Source organism: Lactuca sativa, chromosome 4, assembly GCF_002870075.4.
Source record: "Lactuca sativa cultivar Salinas chromosome 4, Lsat_Salinas_v11, whole genome shotgun sequence".
NCBI lineage: Eukaryota > Viridiplantae > Streptophyta > Magnoliopsida > Asterales > Asteraceae > Lactuca > Lactuca sativa.
In genome coordinates this window covers 81,617,189-81,628,527 of record NC_056626.2, presented here as the reverse complement: position 1 = coordinate 81,628,527, position 11,339 = coordinate 81,617,189, and the positions used below count along the sequence as shown (strand labels likewise).

The 11,339-nt window shown below is 38.8% G+C and overlaps 1 non-coding gene across 1 annotated transcript; it reads left to right on the top strand.

The window, feature by feature from the left end:
* Nucleotides 1-10,882: 10,882 nt before the first annotated feature.
* On the top strand, nucleotides 10,883-10,989 carry LOC111895004 (small nucleolar RNA R71). The gene has a single exon (XR_002851393.1). It is a non-coding gene; the product is annotated as a small nucleolar RNA R71 (small nucleolar RNA).
* The last annotated feature ends 350 nt before the right edge of the window (nucleotides 10,990-11,339 follow it).

Below are 11,339 nucleotides of genomic sequence, written 5' to 3'. Positions count from 1 at the left end.
TAATGTTTTATCAAAGTTTCATTCAAAATTTGTTTGTAAAAGGTTTTCAAAGGATTTCTAAAGGTTTTCAAACTTATTCTACAAAAGAATACCAAGTCATGATTTTCTTAAGTGTAAAGGTTTTCTAAAGTTTTCATCAAAGTTTTCTCCCATGTTTTTTATACTCCTACTTCGTTAGATACTACTGCTTCGTTATACTTCTACTTAGTTAATGCTCCCACTTAGTTAAATGCTACTACTTTGTTATCGCTTCTACTTAGTGATACGCTCCTACTTGTTAACGCTTTTTACTTCGTGATACGCTTTTACTTTGTGATACGCTCTTACTTCGTGATACGCTTCTACTTAGTGATACGCTCCTACTTGTTAACGCTTTTTACTTCGTGATACGCTTTTACTTTGTGATACGATCTTACTTCGTGATACGCTTCTACTTAGTGATACGCTCCTACTTGTATAGTTATATAAATAATGTTTAAAGGACTTAGGAAGGCTAGTTCGCCCTATTTCCTTTTCCTCGCTTGGATGTGGTCTGGTGGGATTGGATATCCGTCCGAAGGTCGTTTAATCATTAATTATATATCATGTATACATGTATAGACATGAAGGTTTACATCGGTCAGTTTATTTGTGAGTCTCTATCATTAGCCCAGTATTTACATCAGAACTCACTACACAGGATGCATCTTCAGGACACGGCCTTCTGCATTGTCAAGTTGGTAACCAGAGTCTCCTGTAGGGAGAGCGGGCATTGTGTGTATAGATCTATATGGTATTGACACCCCCACACCCTGACTGCTAGCTACAGTCCACGACCTACCAAGCCAAGGGGTGACAAATGTCACATTCTTTCCGACGCTTGCAGGGCGTCAAGTTCTCTAGTGTCTATCAGTATGGTTACGAGTATCTCGGGGTTACCTTATAATTCATGGCCTTAAGGTAACAGGAATTAACACTGTATTCACTGTTTTTAGACCTTGCTAGACGTATCATTCAATTGATACTGTCTGGGGTTTGTGTTCACTGTTTTTAGACCTTGCTAGACGTATCATTCATTTGATACTGTCTGGGGTTTGTATTCACTGATTTTAGACCTTGCTAGACGTATCATTCATTTGATACTGTCTAGGGTCTGTATTCACTGTTTGTAGACCTTGCTAGACGTATCATTCATTTGATACTGTCTGGGATCTGTGTCTCCTTTCGTTAGACTGAGCCATGTGTGTCGTTCATTCGATACTCTCCTGGAGTCTATGATTTCTTTTGCCTTGGTCAGCAGTATTTCCTGCTGAGGCCTATGTTATTTTCCCTAAAGTTTTTACTTGTGATATCCTTCTACTTTCTTTAAAGTCAAATACCGTATATTGGTAATGATAATATTTTAGGGAAACTCTCTTAAAAAAAAATAACACTGTCGGGTCTTGGTAGAAGACTGCTTTTATTTAGAAAATATAGGATTTTCTGGAAAGGACTCTAATACACCGTTGATTCTAAACTACTACTTTTTATAAAGTTATTTGAATAAAATGACACTAAATACTTATGAACTCACCAGCATTTATAAAAAAGCTGATACTCGCTTTCAAATAACTTGTATTCTCAGGTCAGCAATAGACAGGTACATCCCATGAGCTTTTGGTGAAGACAGTTTAGTACCAAGATGCACCTATATTATTACTTGTATTACTTTGATGTTTCTATGTAATGTAAACTATGTAACACTATTACTATTAATGCAATGGTTGTTGTACTTTGATTACTATATTGCATATGTTGTGATACTTGACATGACGTCATCCACCCCAGAACGTTTCCGCCGTTCTGGTTTTGGGGTGTGACAGTCGAGTGCAAACTTATCCATTACAGACACATATGTGTGTTGTAACAAGGTAATCCCCCCTTAACGTTGAAGTACTTTAATCCCTAAGAAGTAATGTAGTCGCCCATGATCCTTGATTGGAAAAGATTCAGATAAGGCATGACTTAAATGATCAATTGCTTAGCCAAAAGAACTAACTATGACAATATCATTCAAATTTCATATTATACTAATCAATAATATTTAAGGATGACAAAATGACCCGAACCTATAATTTTTAGGATGGATTTTGGATGGTAAGTTGTTATGATACTAAGTGTCATAACTTTTAATTTTTTTAATTGGTTTTAGATGGTTATGACATTAGGGTTATGTCCACCTTATTTCTTGATTCCATACATGATCTCATTCACCTGACCCCAAACCACTTATATTTTTACAAAACACATGTAATTTTATTATCAATACATGTGATTTCATTTTTTTAATATCATATGTAATATTACAAATATGAAGGTTCTAATTCACAATAGTAACCTAAAATACCTAATAATTCAAATTCAAATGCAAAGTTGATGTATATTTGTATGTGTACAACTGCATGTATATTATGTGAGGATGGACACATTCAGACGTCCATGACACACAATATGAATGTAAAATGTATATTATTGTCATTGTATATGTTGGACATGTTTGACAAAACTAGTTGGTAGTTGAAACCTAAAAGTTATAGCTTTTAATTGTGAAGAAAAGTTCAACAAAATTAGTTTTTAGCTCTTAAAGGTGTAAAATTAGATAAAAAATCAAAAGATAAAAGATCTAAATCCCGTGGGCATGAATGAACAGAAAAGTTTTAACTTTCTTACTTTAGCCACAAACTTTATTTTTTGGTTTTCTAACACTTTTATAGCTTTTTTTCAAAACCGCCCCCTCTGTTTTTTTCTTTTAAACTTGCGCCACCACTTTTCCAACTCTCTTGACTTTGGTCACATTTCTTTGTGTTTTATACATGTTATCTATTTTGTCAATTCAAAACTCAATTAACGTCAAAACCCTATTCACCCCATGCGGAGCATGGGCTTCTCCTAGTTTGAAATAAAAGCTAAAAATTACAATATTTTTTTCTCAGTTTTTTAAAAGCTACCAAAAGCTTCACGAACACGCCCACATTTCCTATGGACATTCTTGCTTTGTTATACTTTCATTTGCTCTTATAGATGTGATGTGCACAGAAGTACTCACTAATTTTAATATTTATAACCTAACAAACTTAACTAACTATGCACTTATAGGCAGTGTACCTAGTCAGATTACAGTATAGCTTGGGTAAGTCGGGTGTCGATCACAGGGAACGGTGTTACTAATTAATTTACTTACTATTAAATTAACCTAATTTTTAACAAGTTTAAAGGGGGTTTTACCTGATTTTACAAGATCAGATGAACTTAAATTCAAATTCAATAATTAAAAACACACACTCTTGTTTAGTTTGAATCCACTTCTCCCTTATGGCTAGCTAATGATTACAGATTATTAAGTTGGTTTTTTAGTTGTATTAGTAATTTAGTTCTAACTTTACCAATAATTAACTAATTCATGTCAAACCATGTATGTTCACACATAATTAACACAAAACTAATTATGAATGTAAATATGCTATGTAAGATTTGTTATATAAACGCAATTATGATCACAATACACATTCTCTAACACAGCTAAGCTTATTTATTCTAATTACTAACTAAGATTGGTCAATCCTAGCTCTAACAATTCAATGTTCACTAAATCATTAGGTAAACAGGTTCATGCAGTTTAATGGTCACTAAGCTACACAGAACATGCAATCAAGCAATTAGATAAACAAACAGTAACATGCTAGGTTATACAAATCAAACACAAGCAATTTTTACCAACTAAACTTAATCCATAAACATATAACTATTTATAAGTTTAAAGCTTCATCTAGCTAAACAATAGTAGCTAGATTCAGCTGCTCATCATAGCAACTAAACCAACACAGCTAAAAATAATGAAAGACATGTTCTTGTTTAACCAAAATATAAACCTTTATTCTTTTTTGATGTTGAAAACCTTCTTCCAGAACCTTTCTTTTGCTCCAAATCGTCTTCTGGAACTCCTTCCTTCTGCCCAAGGGTGTCTCTATTCGTAATGGTCAAGGATTTATATATTTGCTGATATCCATAAATTCACGTCGTGAATAGTAAGAAATTCACGTCGTGAGTTGTAGATAACCGTGCCCGTCAAGGATTCCTTCACCCGTGTACATATCTTCTAGAACCAACGACTCACGTCGTGAATCCTTTAAGTCTCACGTCGTGAATAATCTTTTTCCAGATTTTCTTCACTTTTACTCTTTTAATTCCCAAAGTTTCTTTCGTTAACGCTTTCAGTCCCCTTTTCTTCAAAATGTCTTCTTTTTGGTTGTAAATAACATTTAAGCTCATAAGTACCATTATTCTAAACAAATTACCTACTTTTTAATAAAAATGTACTTAAATATTGCCTAAAAATAAGTATAAATATGGCAATATCAAAATACCCCACACTTAGGCTTTGCTTGCCCTCAAGCAAATTTAAACTTAATCCTTGATTACTAACATCACATGGAACAATCCGACTCTAGCTCAGCCATTATGCCAAGACCTCAACACATGCATTTGTGTCTAAAATTTTCCTAAAGTACCCCCATACTTTAAATACTCACAATCTTCATAAACACTCGCCCACTTTTTCCGAACAATGCTCATTTTATGCAACCCTCCGAATCCATCCGCAGAAAACCTCCTTATCCTCAAGGTATTTTTAGTTGAGCAACCTAAGCATACATAATCTAGAATTACAATCATTGATACCACTATGGAGCTCTTTCGGAATTCTTCACTTCTTTGACATTTGATCTTTGATTTCTTTGAATTCACCACCTTATTTAATTTGATTTCTGGTATCTTCAACTTTTGAATTTCTTGGAATTTTGATCTTTTCATATTCACTTTATTTGCTCCAAAATTCTTCACTTTTTTCTCGTAATTCTTTTTTTTTTATATATATATTTTTTAACATGTACCTCTTTTTTTTTACTCAAAACCTACATGCTTAAGCAGAGGCGCTCAACCTCAACCTTTATTGGTTAATGATAATAATTTTCCTGGATACATTTCAGCTTTAGGCTGCTAAACATATTGCATCCCTCAAACCAAGCGGGGTCATGTTTTTGTTCCATGATTTCACTAAAATAAGGGAAGCCACAAATGCACTATAACGTATATTGGTTCAACTAAACATTTGAACTTTCATCGGATCATCCCACATAATACTAGCAATTATAGCTCAAATTATTATTACTAGATTTAATTATTCAAAATTTTCAAAATTTTCAATTTTGACTATCAATTTCTATGGTTATCTAGCAATTTACTTTTTCTACCCCACACTTATTTCATACAATGCCCTCATTGTATGCATCAAATTTAAAGATACTTAAAGAAAAGGAAGAAAAAGGAACAGACTCCCCTGGGATAGTGGCGTGAACATCTCCAAAACTGTAGAAAACGTGCATCTTGAATATGGACTCCAAAAATAGAAACTTGGTTCTTGAACTCAAAAAATAAGGAGTGTACCAGCAAAACACGAAATCGAGCCTTCAATCGTCTTCAAATATGGTGTAAGTCTTTAAAAGTAGAATGACCAATGTGGGAAAGCATATGCCACATTGCATGGTGGTAAAAAAAATTAGTCAAAATAATCTTGAATATATTGACAAGAAGAATAGCATCAACCCATAGAAGAGTAAAATGTCAAGGGCCTTGAATCTTGTAAAAATCTAATATTCACGACGTGAGTGTGAAACAATTCACGACGTGAGATCGAAACTGAGCGTATTCTGAAAACCTCCTGATAACTGACTCACAACGTGAATAATAAACGTTCACGTCGTGAAAACTGGACAAGCATAAAACATTGCTCAATTCTTCTTCTAATGTCTTAATGTATTAAGACTCTTCCAAAGTCATCAGTTTATGACTCTTTCGCTGACGCTCCACTCTGTTAACTCACCCCACACTTATTTTGAAAATATGGGTCTCGACTCTCGATATTAAACACTCCCGGCTAAAAATGTGCGCATTCATAACTCGCTATCCCTCCTAGGCGCTCTTTAGCAATTTCTGAGAAACAATCAACAACGAAGAATAAAAGTAACATAATATTCAAAGTAGTTCTTACAATCCCATAAAAACAAACTAAAAACAAATCAAAAAAAATAACGATCAATCATCCTCCTCATTTTCATGCGCTCCACTGGTACCAGCTAGGGATGAGCATCGGAACCGGGTACCCGCTTTTGGAACCGGAACCGCCTCGGAACTGCCGGTTTTGGAACCGGAACTGCCTTAGGCGGTTCCGGTTCCGGTTCCTAAAGTTATGGAACTGCCTTAAGCGGTTCCGGTTCCGGTTCTCGTTTTTTCGGAACCGCTACCCGCTGGGTACCCGCCGGAACCGGTTAATATATATATATATATATATATATATATATATATATATATATATATATATATATATATATTATCTCATATAAATATGTGTGTTACTTAGACCAATTTAGAATATATACTGGTCCGGTTTTGTCCGTCTTTGGTCCGAATTGACTTGATTTGAATCGAACTAAATTGCGGTTTTATCGACAAAAGTTAACAAAATTAATGTAACCGGGTTACCCGCTCCCGGAACCGGAACCGCCGGTTCCGGGACTGGTTCCAAACATTTAAGAACTGCCTAGAGCGGTTCCGGTTCCGGTTCTAACTTTCTAGGAACCGCCGGTTCCGGTTCCGGTTCCGGTTCTCGCCAAATGAGGCGGGTACCCGCCTATGCTCATCCCTAGTACCAGCTCCATCACCTCCACGACCATCATACTCCGACCATCGTGGGCAAATCGGGTAATGATACCCTAAATGAGGCGGCTGCTCCACCCCAAGATGCCGAACAACATTCTCCATCGTGCCGCCTATCCAATTCACACTCAACGATAACTGGTCAAAGTAATCAGCCATATCACCCCCAAAAGGCGCACCAACCATGGAAGCAGGTGGGTGTATTGGCTGCCCGCGTTCTCCCCTTCCTCTCACGTTCCTGCGCGTCGGTCTCGGCTCTGGCGCAGGTTGATCGGCTGGCTGATCATCCTCATCATCACCCTCAACGTCTGATGGAACTATGCCCCAATGCGATCCAAAATTTCTGACCACCCGCATAGTTTCCAAATATCCCATACCAAAGTCATGGTCGTCCACACACGTCATGGATCTAGTAATATCGGGAACAACCAAATGATAAGAACGGGCCAAACGAGTAACAAAATGCCCCCCACAAATGGGGCTCCCAGGGCGCGAACTCGCAACAGACCCGGTCAGAAAACGAGCTAGAAAATTCGGAATGTTGCAACAGACACCAGACTATAAGATGCACCATAAGAAAAATAAGTTCTGCTTAGTCACTTTGTCGCCATGCCTCTTATGGTTGATGGAAAAGGTAATGAACCGGTGGAGTAAACGATGGATCGGGGACCGAATACTGCTCTCGGGAGATACTCCGGAATTAAACATCCCGGAGGCAATGTTATGCCAAAAAGAATACCCCGTGACACCCTCCGCATATCCTCTAGCAGCCCCACTAAAAAACATGCCAAACTCGGGAGTCATAGCCTCCTGTCGATCATACAGTCCTACTCTCCAAGCAAACTCAACCAGGCTGCACTCTCGGTACTCTCCCCCCAATCGAAATACCAACGCCTGTGGCCAATGTGGATCTTGGACCGTTTCCTGAAATGTCACCGTTGCGAAAAACTCGACACAAAACTCCTTGTAGACCCGCTCTTGCACCCGGAACAGATTCTGCCAACCAGAACAGGTAAACGAATACCCATCTCCAATGAATATCTTTGTCAAGAACGGGCCCACTCGGTCTACGAGCCCTACTTCCCTCAATCTTGTCCAATTGACTGTTGGAGCAACTACAATTTCCCTGTTGTAAAGCCACCCCAATCTGTTGTTCCAACGGGTCAAAACATCACGGGCCGTTGTTGCAGGAAAATTGTAAAACGGGTGCAAACCCGCAACCCCAGCTGGAACCTCTCTTCTTGGAGCCATTCCTGCAAAAACACGGAAAAAAAAAGCCAAAACAAATATCCACAAATTAAACATTGAGGAAAATGAATTTTGTTCAGCCCTAGAATTCACGTCGTGAATCATGTAAGATTCACGTCGTGAGTTCGCAACTGCAGAAGGCAGAATCGTACTCATCGGGGAGAAATCCAGTCAAAATATCCTTGGGTTTTACTCCTATACGACTTCCAAACACTTAGCATGAACATTCAAAGGTCATTACGAACTATAAAGAATTAATTTCGTCATTTAACAAACCCTAACCCTAAGTTCCTCTACTAGAGCAAAAATTAAACTTAATAATCAATAATTGGTACCTTTGTTGGAAGTATTACGTAAGCACAAGGAAGATTAGTGGATTTGTCGGCTAAAATCGCAGCAATGGGGACCAAGGGGGACCAATTTCTGCTTCCACTTCGTGAACAATAAACAATTGAAAGGGTTTACTGGTTTCCAGGGACTTATTATGTGGTCCCGTGCTTTTAAAAATTCACGTCGTGAATTCTGTAAGATTCACTTCGTGAATAGTGTCTGGGCTTAAGTTTGGGCCATGTACTCACGGACTGATCTTGGGCTTGCCAGTCTAATGGGTTAACTCATATCATGGATTATGTGTCCGGTTCATTCATAATTCACGTCGTGAACGGCTAACTATTCACGTCGTGAATAAAGTCTGGAAGAAAAATCAATTTTGACTAAGTTCTCAATTATTACTACTTCCATTTTAAGGTCCCTACATTTTGTTCTAATAGAGTTCGATGACTTGATCTAAGTTTTTAAAACTAAAATGCAAAAAGAAAAAGAAAAATTTTCAAACCAAACTCGGGTTGCCTCCCGAGAAGCGCTTCTTTTTCTTGGAGTCTTGAGCTGGACTCCGTGCCTCCTACGTTGAGTCCTCGGAAGAATCCACTACTAGGATCTTTTGTTCCTTGAATCGCCTCTTGTAAGCTTGAACTCGCCTTTTATATGCCTTCTTTGAATTTTCTTTTTTAACTTTCTCCTCTTCTTCAAGCTTGCGTTTTGTGCCCTTAGTTTCTTCCTTGCACCTCATCGCATCCTCCTCTTCTTTCACCACCGGCTTTGTCACTCTTGAAGTGACATCCTCTTCATCACTTGTCATCTCCTCATCCTCTTTACTCACCCAAGAAGGTGGACTTTTGTAAGCTATGACTTCAACCAAAAATGGAACAAATGCTCTAGGTTTTGTTCTTTTGACTTGATGAACTGCCTTGATCTCTTCTTCCATAAGCTTCTCCAGTTCTTCTAGTTCATTGTCTTTGTTAATTGTGAACACCTCTTCTTGAACATGTTCCTTTGGGAAGTCATCTTCTATCCCAAAAACTTCTTTTTCATCTCCAACTCTCAAGGTGAGCTTAGACTTGCGGATATCAACAAGGACTCCAACAGTGTTAAGCAATGGCCGACCAAGGATTATTGGAACATCCGGATCTTCTTTCATGTCTAAGACTACAAAATCTATTGGAAAAACAAATTTTCCAATTTTCACCAAAATATCCTCCACGATGCCGCGGGGTTGTGTCACCGAACGATTCGCCATGTGAATCTTCATTTTTGTAGCCTTCATCTTCTGAATCTCTAATTTTTGATAAAATGAAAAGGCATTAGATTAATGCTAGCCCCATAATCGGCTAAAACATTAACCTTCATTTTATTCCCAAATTCACATGGAAGAGTGAGGCGTCCAGGATCCCCCATCTTTTCTGGTGTTTCTCCTAACACAGCTTTTGAAGTTTGTTCACTTAGAATCACTGTAGACTGCTTCTTTAGTTGCCTTCGAGTGTCTATCAAGTCTTGCAGTAATTTTTTATGCTCGAGAGTTTTGGATAAAGACTCGACAAAGGGAGTATTAATCGGGATCCCCTTCACATGCTTGACAAACTCTCTATGCTCTCTCTCAAGTGGACTAAGGGTAGCTTGGGAAGGAAAAGGCAAAGGCGGCTGATAAACCGAACTAACTGCAGAATTTTGCTGTTCATGACGGGCCCACGTCGTGAACATATAAGGTTCACGTCGTGAATTCTGGAACTCAACACCTTCATGATTTTCGAGCTTGATCTTCTTCATCTTTTGATCGGGCTTTTGTGGTTCTTCTTCCAATGCTTCCAGGAACTCCGAGATGGCTTCTTCTTCGGTGTCTATAGCCATTACATGAGATTGGGTCTTCGTTTCGGTATTTTTCGGGGATAACTTCTCATGAAATAGAGTGGCTAGTTGACCAAATTGTATTTCAAGGTTATGGATGGAGGCTTGCTGATTCTTTATCAAAGTTTGTTGTTCCAGAATGGCAGAATCAGTGGCATCGTGTCTCTTTTCCGAAGCTTCCATAAACTTCATTAAAATGGTCTCTAGGTCGGGTTTCTTCTCGGCTGGTGGCTGCTCCTTTTGATAAAGGCCTCGACCTGTCTGCCTATATTTCTCTTCTTTTTGCTTCTTATACTCCTCATATGGCAGCCACTCCTTCGGTTTCCTCCAGTCCTCATCAAACTTATCCCCACTAGAGTAACACACTTGAACCTTTCTGTTCCCATATTCATCTGCATTGCAGTCCTTTGTCAAGTGTGGACCACTGCATCTCTCGCAACCCACTCTTATGGCATGTATCGACTGGTCCATCTGTGTTATCCTGCGGTCCATATTATTCAGCATGGCCATGACCGCTGCTATTTCTTCAGTTTGGGCCCCTCCTCCGCCCTTGATTCCTTCTTGCCTCGGGTTGTGGTATTCGCGAGAATGCTTCGCGAATTCTTCAATTAGCTCCTTGACCTCCCTTGGATTTTTCTTTCTCAAAGGTCCTTGAGAATCTAGGAGTTGTCTTGTCATCACGTTGGCCCCATCATAAAAGATTGACATCTCTTGCTGCACATTTAGATCATGCTGAGGGCAATTTCTGAGTAAGCCCTTGTACCGCTCCCATGCTTCGTATAGTGACTCCCCCGGCTGTTGCTCAAAGTTGGCTATTGCCTTCTTGAGTTTGGCTATCTTGGATGGCGGGCAAAACTGGTCCAGGAATTTCTCACGCATTTGTGCCCAAGTGGTGATTGTACCCGGTGGGAGTGCTTTTAACCACTCCTTAGCAGCTCCTTTGAAAGTGATGGGAAGCATCCTAAGCAAGACTGTGTTTCTGTTGACATTTGGGACATTGAAGTAGTCCGCAATGTCATTGACTTCATCTAGATGCTTAAAAGCATCCTCATGATCTTTCCCGAAAAATGGGATGTCCTTTAGGGCAGTCAATATGTGTCCCTTCAGCTCGAATGTGGCAGTGGCAGGTATTGCGGGTTGGACTAAACCGGGACCCACATCTTCTCAGATCTGCTTCTTGT